General features: G+C 48.8%; 2 non-coding genes across 2 annotated transcripts; one reads left to right on the top strand and one right to left on the bottom strand.

The window, feature by feature from the left end:
- Window positions 1–5,468: 5,468 nt before the first annotated feature.
- TRNAA-CGC (transfer RNA alanine (anticodon CGC)) lies at window positions 5,469–5,541 on the top strand. The gene has a single exon. It is a non-coding gene; the product is annotated as a tRNA-Ala (tRNA).
- Window positions 5,542–6,817: 1,276 nt separating this feature from the next.
- TRNAI-AAU (transfer RNA isoleucine (anticodon AAU)) lies at window positions 6,818–6,891 on the bottom strand. The gene has a single exon. It is a non-coding gene; the product is annotated as a tRNA-Ile (tRNA).
- Window positions 6,892–12,353: the final 5,462 nt, after the last annotated feature.

Below are 12,353 nucleotides of genomic sequence, written 5' to 3'. Positions count from 1 at the left end.
GTGTTTCCAAGTCCAGCTGGGTAAGGGCTCACTGATTATAGCTATTCCATTTACAGCACTACCACTGAAAGAGCAGAGACCGAGGAAGAAAACTGCTGACTCTCCTTAGTCTGACAGGTTTCAGAGTAGCAGCTGTGTTAGTCTGTATTCGCAAAAAGAAAAGGAGGACTCTAAGGTGCCACAAGTACTCCTCTCCTTAGTCTGAGTATCATAAAGACTAAGATTGCTGGAGGGTTTCTAGAATTCCAATGGAAAGGTGATTTAGGGGTGGGCAGAAACATTGAATTGGTTATCGGCTAGAGCAGATGAATTCAATACCTCCAATTTGCATCCTTTCTTGTGAAAAGCAGTAAAATAACAATTTTTAAAAGTCCCAGTTGCTACATCTATTGTAACAAATGTGTGGCAATCTAAGCACTTCACAGTTGTCGTTAAGCTACACACCTTTGCTTGTTGCAGTGAATTTGCAAACAGCCGAGAGCCAAAATTCTCTTTTTCCAAAAACAAAGGCCCCCATCACATGAGTTAGAAGAGAATATCCGTGAGGTGTGAGCTGTACTGGGCCTTTGAGATGTAACTGAGTTGTTCTGTTTCAGTACAGGAGAAGGCTGTAATACTACTCCTGATTGCTTTCTGCGCCAAAAAATTCAAAATTCTGCACACAATACTTTAAGAATCTGCAAATTTTGTTTGTCAAATAAATGTGGAGGCTCCAGCATGGCATTGGGGAGCACAGGCCACTGGCTGCAGAGGTGGGTGATCACTGTGCAGTTCCCCCCAACCACCGGACACAGACTCAGCGGTGAGCCTGCACCCAATGCTGACACAGCGCAAGGACCGGGCCTGCCCCAGAAACACCTCAGGGCCCTGCCCCTCCATGCCAGGTGCACCAGATGCGGGGAGGCAGGCTCAGCAAGGCAGGATCCAAGTGTGGAGGAATTCAGGTGTGGGTTGAGAGGGTTCTGTGTGGGGCAATCTGAGTATGGATGGCTCAGTGGGGGATATGGGTATGGAGAGGGATCTAGATGCACAGGGGCTTGCTGGGGTGTTCTGGGTGCAATTGTAATGGTTCTGCAGGGGGAACCAGGTGAACATGCTTGGGGCTCAGCAAGGGGGGTCTGGATGTGGGGGACTCAGTGGGGGGTCCAGATGCTGGGGGAGTGGGGCTCAGTGGGGTGGAGATCCAGGTGCAGCTGGTTTGGGCTTGGTGGGATAAGGATCCAGGTGCGGGTGGCTTGTTGGGGTGGTCCAGGTGCAGGGGGAGTGGGGCTCATCAGGGGGGTTCTGAGTGCAGGGAGGTGAAGTTCAGTAGGAGGGTTTGGGTATGAGGAGGTCTGGATGCATGGGGGTTGGGTGGATGGGGGAACAGCTCCCTGCACAGGGATCCCTCTCTCTGCAGCTGAGGAGCAATGGGGGCAGGGGGAGAGTTTTCAGATCTTCCTGCAGCTGTGGGAGAAATCTGGGGGTGGGTCTGACCTGGCCCCGGATGTCATGTAGAAGAAGAAGAAGTCCCATCCTCTCCAGCCGAGCCAGGACTAGCAGTGGAGTCTGGCACAGAGTAGGAACCACCAACCGTGTCTTCCCCAGTCCTGCCCCCTGCCCCACAGGTATTTACCTCTCTGCCTGCTGCCCTGGCCACCCAAAACATACTGCTGGTGAGGGTCACATGACCGCTCTTCTGGCTTCCCTTTGCATCCCTGTCAGAAAGCCCTTTTTCTGAGGGGAAGCAAAGACATCCGCAGGGGACATAAATTCTGCGCTTGTGCAGTGGTGCAGAATTCCCCCAGGACTATAATACACATGTATGGCAGCATTGCAAAACAATACAGGTTCACCTGCTCCAAAATGCTCTGGCTCCTGCCACTAAAATGTAAGGGGCATATGTTAGCTGTTATAGACATGGGGCTGGATCGTACAATCCCTGCTCATTTTGGTGAGTGTTTACTCATGCCAGTAGTTGGTAAATACTCACCGCCATGTAAGGATTCCACACCTGCTGTACAGTGTTTGTAAAGAACATGCCACATTGTGGTTGAGCAGTTCTTGTCACATCCAGGAGGTAGCAGTTATATAACCACAAACTCACTCCTTTAGAGCTAAAGCATTTTTATAGCTTTGTCATAAACATACAGCTAAGGGTAGCCTCCTTAACTGTAAGGGGTTAGGAAGCTCAAATAGCCTGGTTGGCACCTGACCAACAGGACCAATGAGGAAAGAAGATACTTTCAAATCTTGGGAGGTGGGGGGAAGGTTTTGGTTGTGCTCTTTGTTTTGTGTGGGGGTTCTCTCCTAGGACTGAGAGAGGCCAGACAGAAATCCATCTTCTCCAACCCATCCCAATCCAAGTCTCCAATATTGCAACCAGTATAGGTAAGCCAGGCAAGGCGGATTAGTTTATCTTTTTGTCTTCTTGTGAATTTTCCCTGAGCTAAGAGGGAGGTTTATTCCTGTTTTCTGTAACTTTAAGATTTTGCCCAGAGGGGGATCCTCTGTGTTTTGAATCTGAATACCCTGTAAAGTATTTTCCATCCTGATTTTACAGAGGTGATTTTTACCTTTCTTTTTTTTTAAATAAAATCCCTCTTTTAAGAACCTGACTGATTTTTCCATTGTTCCATGACCCAGGGGTTTGGGTCTTTGATTTTTTTAACCAATTGGTTAGGATATTATTCTCAAGCCTCCCCAGGAAAGGGGGTGTAAGGGCTTGGGGGGATTGTTGGGGGAAGAGGAACTCCAAGTGGTCCTTTTCCCTGGTTCTTAGTTAAATCACTTGGTGGTGGCAGTTACTTAAGCCCAAGGTACAAGGGAGAATTTGTGCCTGGGGAGTTTTTAACCTAAGCTGGTAGAAATAAACATAGGGGGGTCTTTCATGCGGGTCCCCACGTCTGTACCCTAGAGTTCAGAGTGGGGAGGGAACCCTGAGAAGCTTACACTGTGGTTGTGCTGAAGGTGAACCTGAGCCATTGTACCCACAAGGCCAAAGCCCTGACCAGTGGGTGGCCAATAAAAATCTACTTAGTCTGGGTTGTTGCATTCTGTAACAGAGTGTGTCCCATTGTGAGGAATTGTCAGATTCATCTGCAGATACAATCACTTGAATTTGAACGGGTTTTTCTGCCTCTATGCAGCAGAGTGTTCTCTGGTTCAGTATCACCAAAGGTCACTCTCCAAAGCTCTGGAGGATCTACAGGCTCTGGCATGTGAAATCCATGCTCCTGATGGCTGGTAAAAGATCAGTAGGGAAGTATTGAGGCCACTATCAGAGTAGAATGTAACAAATTTATTTGGGCATAAGCTTTCATGGGCTAAAACCCACTTCATCAGATGCATGGAGTGGAAAATATAGTAAGAAGATGATATATATACAGAGTACATGAAGAGATGGGAGTTGCCTTAACCAATTCTAACGAGACAATTCAATTAAAGTGGGCTATTATCAGCAGGAGGAAAAATCACTTTTGTAGTGGTAATCAGGGTGGTTCAATACAAACAGTTGAAAAGAAGGGGTGAATAACAGTAGGGGGGAGAAATTAGCATGGGGAAATAGTTGTTAGTTTTTCTTTCCTTTCTTTTTCGATTGGGAGCATTAGGACTGTTTGGGGGTTTCAGTGTGTGTGTTTTCCCATTTGGAGCAGTTTGGAAAGTTAGCCGAAAGAGGAGAATTTTTCACAAGAAAGTTGGCTTTCTGCACACGTAGGGCCCTTGGAAGTAAAGTTTAGCTGCGTCAATGCATCTGAGTGGGGTTTCTACAGTGCTTCAATAGCCTGTGATAAACTCTTGGTATGCACATTTTGTTTCCGCTAGGTAGAGTCCCGTGCCTGCATCTTCCCTGTGTCCCAGGGATGGCTCCTGTGAGGCCAGCAGAAGTTGGGAGAAAAGGGGTAGAAGTAGGGGCAGTGAGTTACATACACTCGTGGTGCCCAGTCTTCAGCAATATTCAGGGCCCAGGGGCCCGGCTCCACCAATGTTTGGGGCCGGGTCTCTTCCCCGGCCCTGTCTGCCGCCCCCCCCACACCTCCCCAGAGTGTCCCCTAGCCCCCACTTGCTGCCCCGGCTCACCTCCCCCGGCCCTGGAACCTGCAGCTCATGCTGACTCTGCTCTGCCGGCTCCCCGCATCAACTGCTGCCGCAGGGTCCTAGTTCCCCACATTCACTAATGGCAGGGCAGGCTGCCTTACCCTGCCCTTCCGCCCTAGCCCTGAGCCTCTCCAACTCCCCAAACCCCTCAACTCCAGCCCCAGCCAGAGCCCTCATCCCCCCCAAACCTCTCATCCTCAGCCCCATAGCCCTCACCCCTGCACCCCCTCCTATCCGCAAACTCCCTCCCAGAGCCTGCACCTCTCCCCCTTTCCACACACCCTCTCCTGCCCCCAAACTCCCTCCCAGAGCCTGCACCCCTCACCCCCTCCTACACTCCCAGTCCAGAGCCTGCACCCCCACCCCCTGCCCCAGCCTGGAGCCTGCACCCAGCACCCAAACTCCATCCCAGAGCCTGCACCCCTCCTGCACCCTAATCCCCAGCCCAGGGCCTGTACCCCAGACCTCCTCCCCCCAACCCAAACTCCCTCCGAGACTTAGGAAGGTCGGGGGCAGAGTTTGGGGCAGGAGGGATCTGGGCACCACCAAAATTTCTACAAACCTGCCACCCCTGGGTAGAAGAGAAAGCAACTCAAGCTGCCTTAGAGTGGTGGTGCCCCAGGGCAGAGTGCTCATCCTGCTCCTTCCTGTCTGAGTTCTGGGCTCCAGTGTGGGCTTGGGGGGCTGCCTGCGGTTGGTGGGAGGATGGGGTCCAGGGAACTCCCAAGCTCACCCTGCGCAGGCCGACTCTGAAGCCTCTCCCCTAGCTTGGGGTGCCGAGTATTAAGCCTTCCTCTGTGGCTTGGGCTGGAGAGCATGATCCACTCTTGGGTACATCTGGGTGGAGATGGCGGCCAGCAAGAATTGGGGCCATCAGGCCAACCCATTGGGGACAATGCGGGAAAGCCAGCAGCCCTGCGATTTTGCTTCCCTGGCTGCCAGCTCAACCCTCATCTCCTATGAGCTGGGAAGGCAGCTGGCCAGGCTCACCCTTCTCCTCTGCTCCATGGGCTCAAGTCCCTTTGAGCCAGCAGGTCGAGCAAGGAGCTCAGAGAGAGGAGGAAAGGAGGTGGCTGGAGCCTCCCCCTGCCCAGCGCTTGCACTGTCTGGCCCCTTCCACCACCAGGGCTCTTGCCTGCTCCCTGCAAGCTGCTCAGTCCATCTGGTTTTCTCATCCCTAGCAGTCAGCCAAAAGTACAGAAGCCACCCTCTCCATCCAGCACGAACCCATGACCTTGGCATTATTAGCACCATGCTTTAACCAGCTGAGCTAGCCAGCCCACAGGAAGAAAGTGCTTGCCTGACCCTTTTGGAAGGAGTCACTGGCTGGCACAGGGATGGTGTGGCCTCCAGTATGACATGGTTGGATCAAGAGGCTTGTCTGCAAGACAGGGGAATTAGCTCAAGCGGTAGAGCGCTCGCTTCGCATGCGAGAGGCAGCGGGATCGATGCCCGCATTCTCCAGTGGCAAGGGACCTTCTTTTAGAAGCCCTTGACAGTCAGCGGCCTGAACTCCTCCAGTGGCCTCCATCCCTCTCCCCGCTTGGCCTCCCAAAACGCCAGCCCTTGCGGAGCAGAAAGCTGTTTGTCCCCAGCCCTTCTCCCCCTTGCGCTGGCTGGGAGGCTGGAGACAGCTTGGGGAAGTTAGCTCAAATGGAAGAGCATGGGAGAAGCAGTGAGATCGATACATGTATTCTCCAGCCTGATCTGCTGTAGAGGGGGACCTGCCCCTTTCTTGCTGAGCTGTCACTAGGGCGTGATCCCTTTCCCCCGCCTTCCTAGTCTACACAAAGCTGATTGGCTGGGAGGGAGTGCCACTCAAATACAGAATTGCTCACATCCCAGAGGTCCATGAAGGGAATGAGGAGATGGGACAGGGGGGCACGTGATACCAGCTGAGCTGAGACCATGTAAACCACACAGCCTCCTGATCTCAGCCAGCATGGCAGCCATGGACCAGAGGACACAGATAGCCTGGAGAGAGCCAAAGGGGGGAGGGCTGCGTTGGTTTGGAACAGGTTTCAGAGTAACAGCCGTGTTAGTCTGTAGTCGCAAAAAGAAAAGGAGGACTTGTGGCACCTTAGAGACTAACCAATTTATTTGAGCATAAGCTTTCGTGAGCTACAGCTCACTTCAACGGATGCATACTGTGGAAAGTGTAGAAGATCTTTTTATACACACAAAGCATGAAAAAATACCTCCCCCCACCCCACTCTTCTGCTGGTAATAGCTTATCTAAAGTGATCACTCTCCTTACAATGTGTATGATAATCAAGTTGGGCCATTTGCAGCACAAATCCAGGTTTTCTCCCCTCCCCTCCTCCCCCAAAACAAACCCACTCTCCTGTTGGTAATAGCTTATCTAAAGTGATCACTCTCCTTACAATCACCTTGACTTTTCGGTTTGGAACAGTGAGTCTGTGGGTGTCTGTCCTGGCGGAGGCAGGGTCACTTTGCTATATGCTGTGCCAGGGAGCCTGTGTGAGCCCCACTTCTCCTCCCCTCCCCGGGTCCAAGTCCCTTTCAGCCAGCAGGTTGAGCAAGGAGCCCCAAAAGGGGAGGAAAGGAGCCTCCCACTGTCACCCTCACCCTGCCCAGCACCTGCGCTGTCTGGCCCTTTCCCCCACCAAGGCTCTTGCCTGCTCCCTGCAAGCCACTCAGTCCATCTCCTTTTGGCCTCTCTGAGCCCTAGTAGTCAGCCAAAAGAGCAGAAGTCACCCTCTCCATCCAGCACATTGAGTGGCCAGCATGGGGCTTGAACCCATGACCTTGGCGTTATTAGCACCATGCTCTAACCAGCTGAGCTAGCTGGCCCACAGGAATGGAGTGCTTGCCGGGCCCTTTTGGAAGGAGTCACCAGCTGGTGCAGGGATGGTGTGGCCTCCGGTATGACATGTGTGGATCAAGAGCTTTGTAAGCAAGGCAGGGGAATTAGCTCAAGTGGTAGAACACTTGCTTTGCATGCAAGAGGCAGGGGGATCAATATCTGCATTCTCCAGCAGCAAAGAAGTACCAGTGTTTTTGCTTGCCCTTCTTTTAGAAGCCATTGACAGTCAGCGGGCTGAGCTCCTCCAGTGGCCTCCATCCCTCTCCCTGCTTGGCCTCCCAAAAAGCCAGCCCTTGCGGAGCAGAAAGCTGTTCGTCCCTCTGATGTTATGAGTGTAATATAATATCTCATTGAAAGGTGACACAGAAAGAATTAATTAACACACAGCCTGACCCATGGCCGAACTTTAATGGTTTGTTAGGAAGATATGTAAATGAATAGAGCTTTGAAATGCAAGCCTGCATTGTTAGAGATAGAAGGGTAGCTGTTTGCTCAGGTCTTGTGATGTAAGCAAACAAGTCTTGTTTATACTATGGCTTTGATTCAAAGATCAAAAAAAGGAGTATTAATATTTAGGAAGACACTTGAGTGAAATAGTATTATTGTCTATATCTTTTTGAAGGTTGTGGTAACCTGTATCTGAACTGTTAATGGATAAATTACCCTGTGCTAATTGCATTGATGTTTGGGAGAAGGAAAGTTAAGCCTATTGTTTTCTCAGGCCAAAAGGCTGCTGGAAATGTATAAAAACCCTGGGACATGATCCTCCTTCATCTTAGATTTGCTTTGGGTTTCAAGAAGGGGAAACCCTGAGACATAAGAATTGAGATCCCCAATCACTGACTGGAGTCACCCTGAATACGGACATTGGACTATAACCTATGGACTATTTCTAAAAGGACTTTTGGCAACTACAAACTCATCTCTGCTATGTGTCTGGACCCCAAGAAATTGAACTCAAGTCTGTCTGTATATTGATCTTTCAACCAACTCTCTCTCTCTCTCTCTCTCTCTTCTTTTTTTAATAAATTTTAGTTTAGTTTATAAGAATTGGCTATAAGCGTGTATTTTGGGTAAGATCTAAATTGTCATTTGACCTGAGTGTGTGGCTGATCCTTTGGGATTGGAAGAACCTTTTATTTTATATGATGAAATAAGATTTTCAGTAATCATCTTCCTATCTGATATGTGTGTCTGGTTGGAGGCCTGAGGCTGGGCACTTTAAGGGAACTGCATTATTTGAACTTCTAAGTAACCAGTGAGGTAATATAGAAGCTGTTTTGTGCCGGCTTGGTAAATCTAAGTATTGGAATATCCACCAGCTTTTGGGGTTTGTCTGCCCCATTCTTTTTGCAGTTCACCCTAATTGAGTGACCTCAGCTGTCTCCCATGGGCAGCATCATCACAGTCCCCAGCCCTTCTCCCCGTTGCGGTGCTTGGGAGGATGGAGCCAGGTTGGGGAAGTTAGCTCAAATGGAAGAGCAGGGGAGAAATAATGAGATGGATACACATATTCTCCAGCCTGCTCTGCTGTAGTGGGGGAACAGTATCCCTGATAATGTCATGGCAAACCTGGTGGATGAACTTTGTGACTTTGTCCTCACCTACAACTATTTCACATTTGGGGACAATGTATACCTTCAAGTCAGCGGCACTGCTATGGGTACCCGCATGGCCCCACAGTATGCCAACATTTTTATGGCTGACTTAGAACAACGCTTCCTCAGCTCTCGTCCCCTAACGCCCCTACTCTACTTGTGCTACATTGATGACATCTTCTTCATCTGGACCCATGGCAAAGAAGCCCTTGAAGAATTCCACCATGATTTCAACAATTTCCATCCCACCATCAACCTCAGCCTGGACCAGTGCAGTCCACACAAGAGATCCACTTCCTGGACACTACAGTGCAAATAAGCGATGGTCACATATACTCTACCCTATACTGGAAACCTACTGACCGCTATACTTACCTACATGCCTCCAGCTTTCATCCAGACCACATCACATGATCCATTGTCTACAGCCAAGCTCTAAGATACAACCACATTTGCTTGTCCCTCAGACAGAGACAAACACCTATAGGATCTCAATCAAGCTTTCTTAAAACTACAATACCCACCTGCTGAAGTGAAGAAACAGATTGACAGAGTACCCAGAAGTCACCTACTACAGGACAGGCCCAACAAAGAAAGTAACAGAATGCCACTAGCTGTCACCTTCAGCCCCCAACTAAAACCCCTCCAACGCATCATCAAGGATCTACAACCTATTCTGAAGGACAATCTCTCACTCTCTCAGACCTTGGGAGACAGGCCAGTCCTCGCTTACAGACAGCCTCCCAACCTGAAGCAAATACTCACCAGCAACCACACACCACACAACAAAAACACTAACCCAGTAACCTATCCTTGCAACAAAACCTGTTGCAAATTCTGTCCACATATCTATTCAAGGGACACCATCATAGGACGTAATCACATCAGCCACACCATCAGGGGCTCGTTCACCTGCACATTTGTCATAAATATAAAGGGAAGGGTAAACCCCTTTGAAATCCCTCCTGGGCAGGGGAAAGCTCCTCTCACCTGTAAAGGGTTAAGAAGCTAAAGGTAACCTCTCTGGCACCTGACCAAAATGACCAATGAGGAGACAAGATACTTTAAAAAGCTGGGAGGAGGGAGAGAAACAAAGGGTCTCCGTCTGTCTATATGCTGTCTTTGCTGGGGATAGACCAGGAATGGAGTCTTAGAACTTTTAGTAAGTAATCTAGCTAGGTATGTGTTAGATTATGATTTCTTTAAATGGCTGAGAAAAGAATTGTGCTGAATAGAATAACTATTTCTGTCTGTGTATCTTTTTTGTAACTTAAGGTTTTGCCTAGAGGGGTTCTCTATGTTTTGAATCTAATTACCCTGTAAGGTATCTACCATCCTGATTTTACAGGGGGGATTTCTTTATTTCTATTTACTTCTATTTTTATTAAAAGTCTTCTTGTAAGAAAACTGAATGCTTTTTCATTGTTCTCAGATCCAAGGGTTTGGGTGTGTGGTCACCTGTGCAAATTGGTGAGGCTTTTTATCCAACATTTCCCAGGAAAGGGGGGGTGCAAGTGTTAAGAGGATTGTTCATTGTTCTTAAGATCCAAGGGTCTGGGTCTGTAGTCACCTAGGCAAATTGGTGAGGCTTTTTACCAAACCTTGTCCAGGAAGTGGGGTGCAAGGTTTTGGGAAATATTTTGGGGGGAAAGACGTTTCCAAACAGCTCTTCCCCAGTAACCAGTATTTGTTTGGTGGTGGTAGTGGCCAATCCAAGGACAACGGGTGTAATATTTTGTACCTTGGGGAAGTTTTGACCTAAGCTGGTAAAGATAAGCTTAGGAGGTTTTTCATGCAGGTCCCCACATCTGTACCCTAGCGTTCAGAGTGGGGAAGGAACCTTGACAACATCTACCAATGCGATATATGCTATCATGTGCCAGCAATTCCCTTCTGCCATATACATTGACCAAACCGGGCAGTCTGTGTGCAAAAGAATAAATGGACACAAATCAGAAGTCAAGAATTATAACATTCAAAAACCAGTCGGAGAACACTTCAGACTCCCTGGACACTCAATTACAGACTTAAAAGTAGCAATTCTTCAACAAAAAATCTTCAAAAACAGACTCCAACAAGAAACTTCAGAACTGGAATTAATTTGCAAACTAGACACCATCAAATTAGGCCTGAATAAAGACTGGGAGTGGATTGGTCATTACACAAACTACAAACTATTTCCCCATGCTAATTTTTCCCCTTACTGTTACTCACACCTTCTTGTCAACTGTTTGAAATGGGCCGCTCTGATTACCACTACAAAAGTGATTTTTGCTCCTGCTCATAATAGCCCACTTTAATTGAATTATCTCATTAGAATTGGTAAGGCAACCCCTCTCTTCATGTACTCTGTATATATATCTTCCTACTGTATTTTCCACTCCATGCATCTGATGAAGTGGGTTTTAGCCCACAAAAGCTTATGCGCAAATAAATTTGTTAGTCTCTAAGGTGCCACAAGTACGCGTTGTTTTTGCTGATACAGACTAACGCGGCTACAACTATGAAACCTATCAGAGTAGAATGTCAACTGGCTCTTGCAGAAGACCAGGAACCCAATTTCTCCTAAAGAGCCTGGCTCAACAAACCACTTCTTGGCACTGATCTTCTCTCCAGTTACTGCCCTGTCCTTGATTCTTTCCTTTCCGGGGAAGATTACTGATCATGAGACTTGCCCCACTGGATCAGACCAGCAGGCCACCTAAGTGCGCTATCCTGTCTCTGACAGTGGCAGGTACTGGATGTTTTAGAGCAGTGGTTGGTTCTCAAAATGTAGGGGGGCATGGAGGAATGCTCAGGGGGGCAAGCAGCAGGGCCAGGACCAGCCCCCATGGGGAGGGAGTGCCATGCTTCCACCTCCATCCCACCCCCAAACCAGCTCCGCCTCCAACCCCATTCAGGCTCAGCTCCCAGTCCTGATCTGCCTCCAGGCCCAGCTCCATGCTCACTTCCTCTCCGACCCCTGCTCCAGTCCCAGCCTCAGCCCAGCTGTGCCCTCATTTCCTCTCCGCCCCCAGACCAGATCTGCCTCTAGCCACAGTTCTGCCCCCAGCTCCACCTTTAGCTTAAGCTCCATTGCTGAGGAAGCCTTGGCTGTGCAGTAATGAGTGTGTGAGTGTGGGGGGGAGGGGCATGGACGGCTTCCATTACTGGTAAGCAGGGGCGTGAGTGGAAAAGCTTTGAGCATCACTGCTTTAGAGGAAGATGCAAGGCACCTGCAGTAACAGTTACGGGATAACCTGCCCCCCAGGGAATGCTTCTTCCTGGCCTCTGTTAAAGGATGGTTTATGCCCTGAAAAATGAGGGCCTAACACTTTCCTAAAACCTCTGTGTGTGTGTGTGTGTGTGTGTTTTAATATAACTCTGGAAGTTCTCCATATAAATGTCTAATGCCTTATTTAATTTTGTTAATATCATGGCCTTGATGTAGCCTTAATGTTGTCTTGTGGCAATGAGTTCCACCAGCTAATTATGTGCTGTGTGGGGAAAAATACTGAGATCTTGTGACGAGGCAACTTGTAGGCTCCAAGTCTCTTTGACTCCACTTAGTTTGATTTTTAGACTTGGGTATTTGTACAGAGAGTCCCGTTTGGGGGCCCTTTCAAAGGGATCTACTAAACTTAGTGACAGGGCAACAAAATGGCAGAGTAAATTCAATGTTGATAGTGAAAAGTAAAGCACACTAGAAAAAAATAGACCCAACTATAAATACAGAATGATGGAGTCTAAATGAGCTGTTACCACTCAAGAATGAAATCTTGGACATAGGGAGAATTCTCTGAAAACATCTGCTCAATGTGCAGCGGCAGACAAAAAAGCGAACAGAAGGTTAGCAACTGCTAGGAACAGGT

Source organism: Lepidochelys kempii, chromosome 4 (assembly GCF_965140285.1).
Source record: "Lepidochelys kempii isolate rLepKem1 chromosome 4, rLepKem1.hap1, whole genome shotgun sequence".
NCBI classification, from domain to species: domain Eukaryota; kingdom Metazoa; phylum Chordata; order Testudines; family Cheloniidae; genus Lepidochelys; species Lepidochelys kempii.
This window is presented reverse-complemented; position numbering and strand designations above follow the sequence as displayed.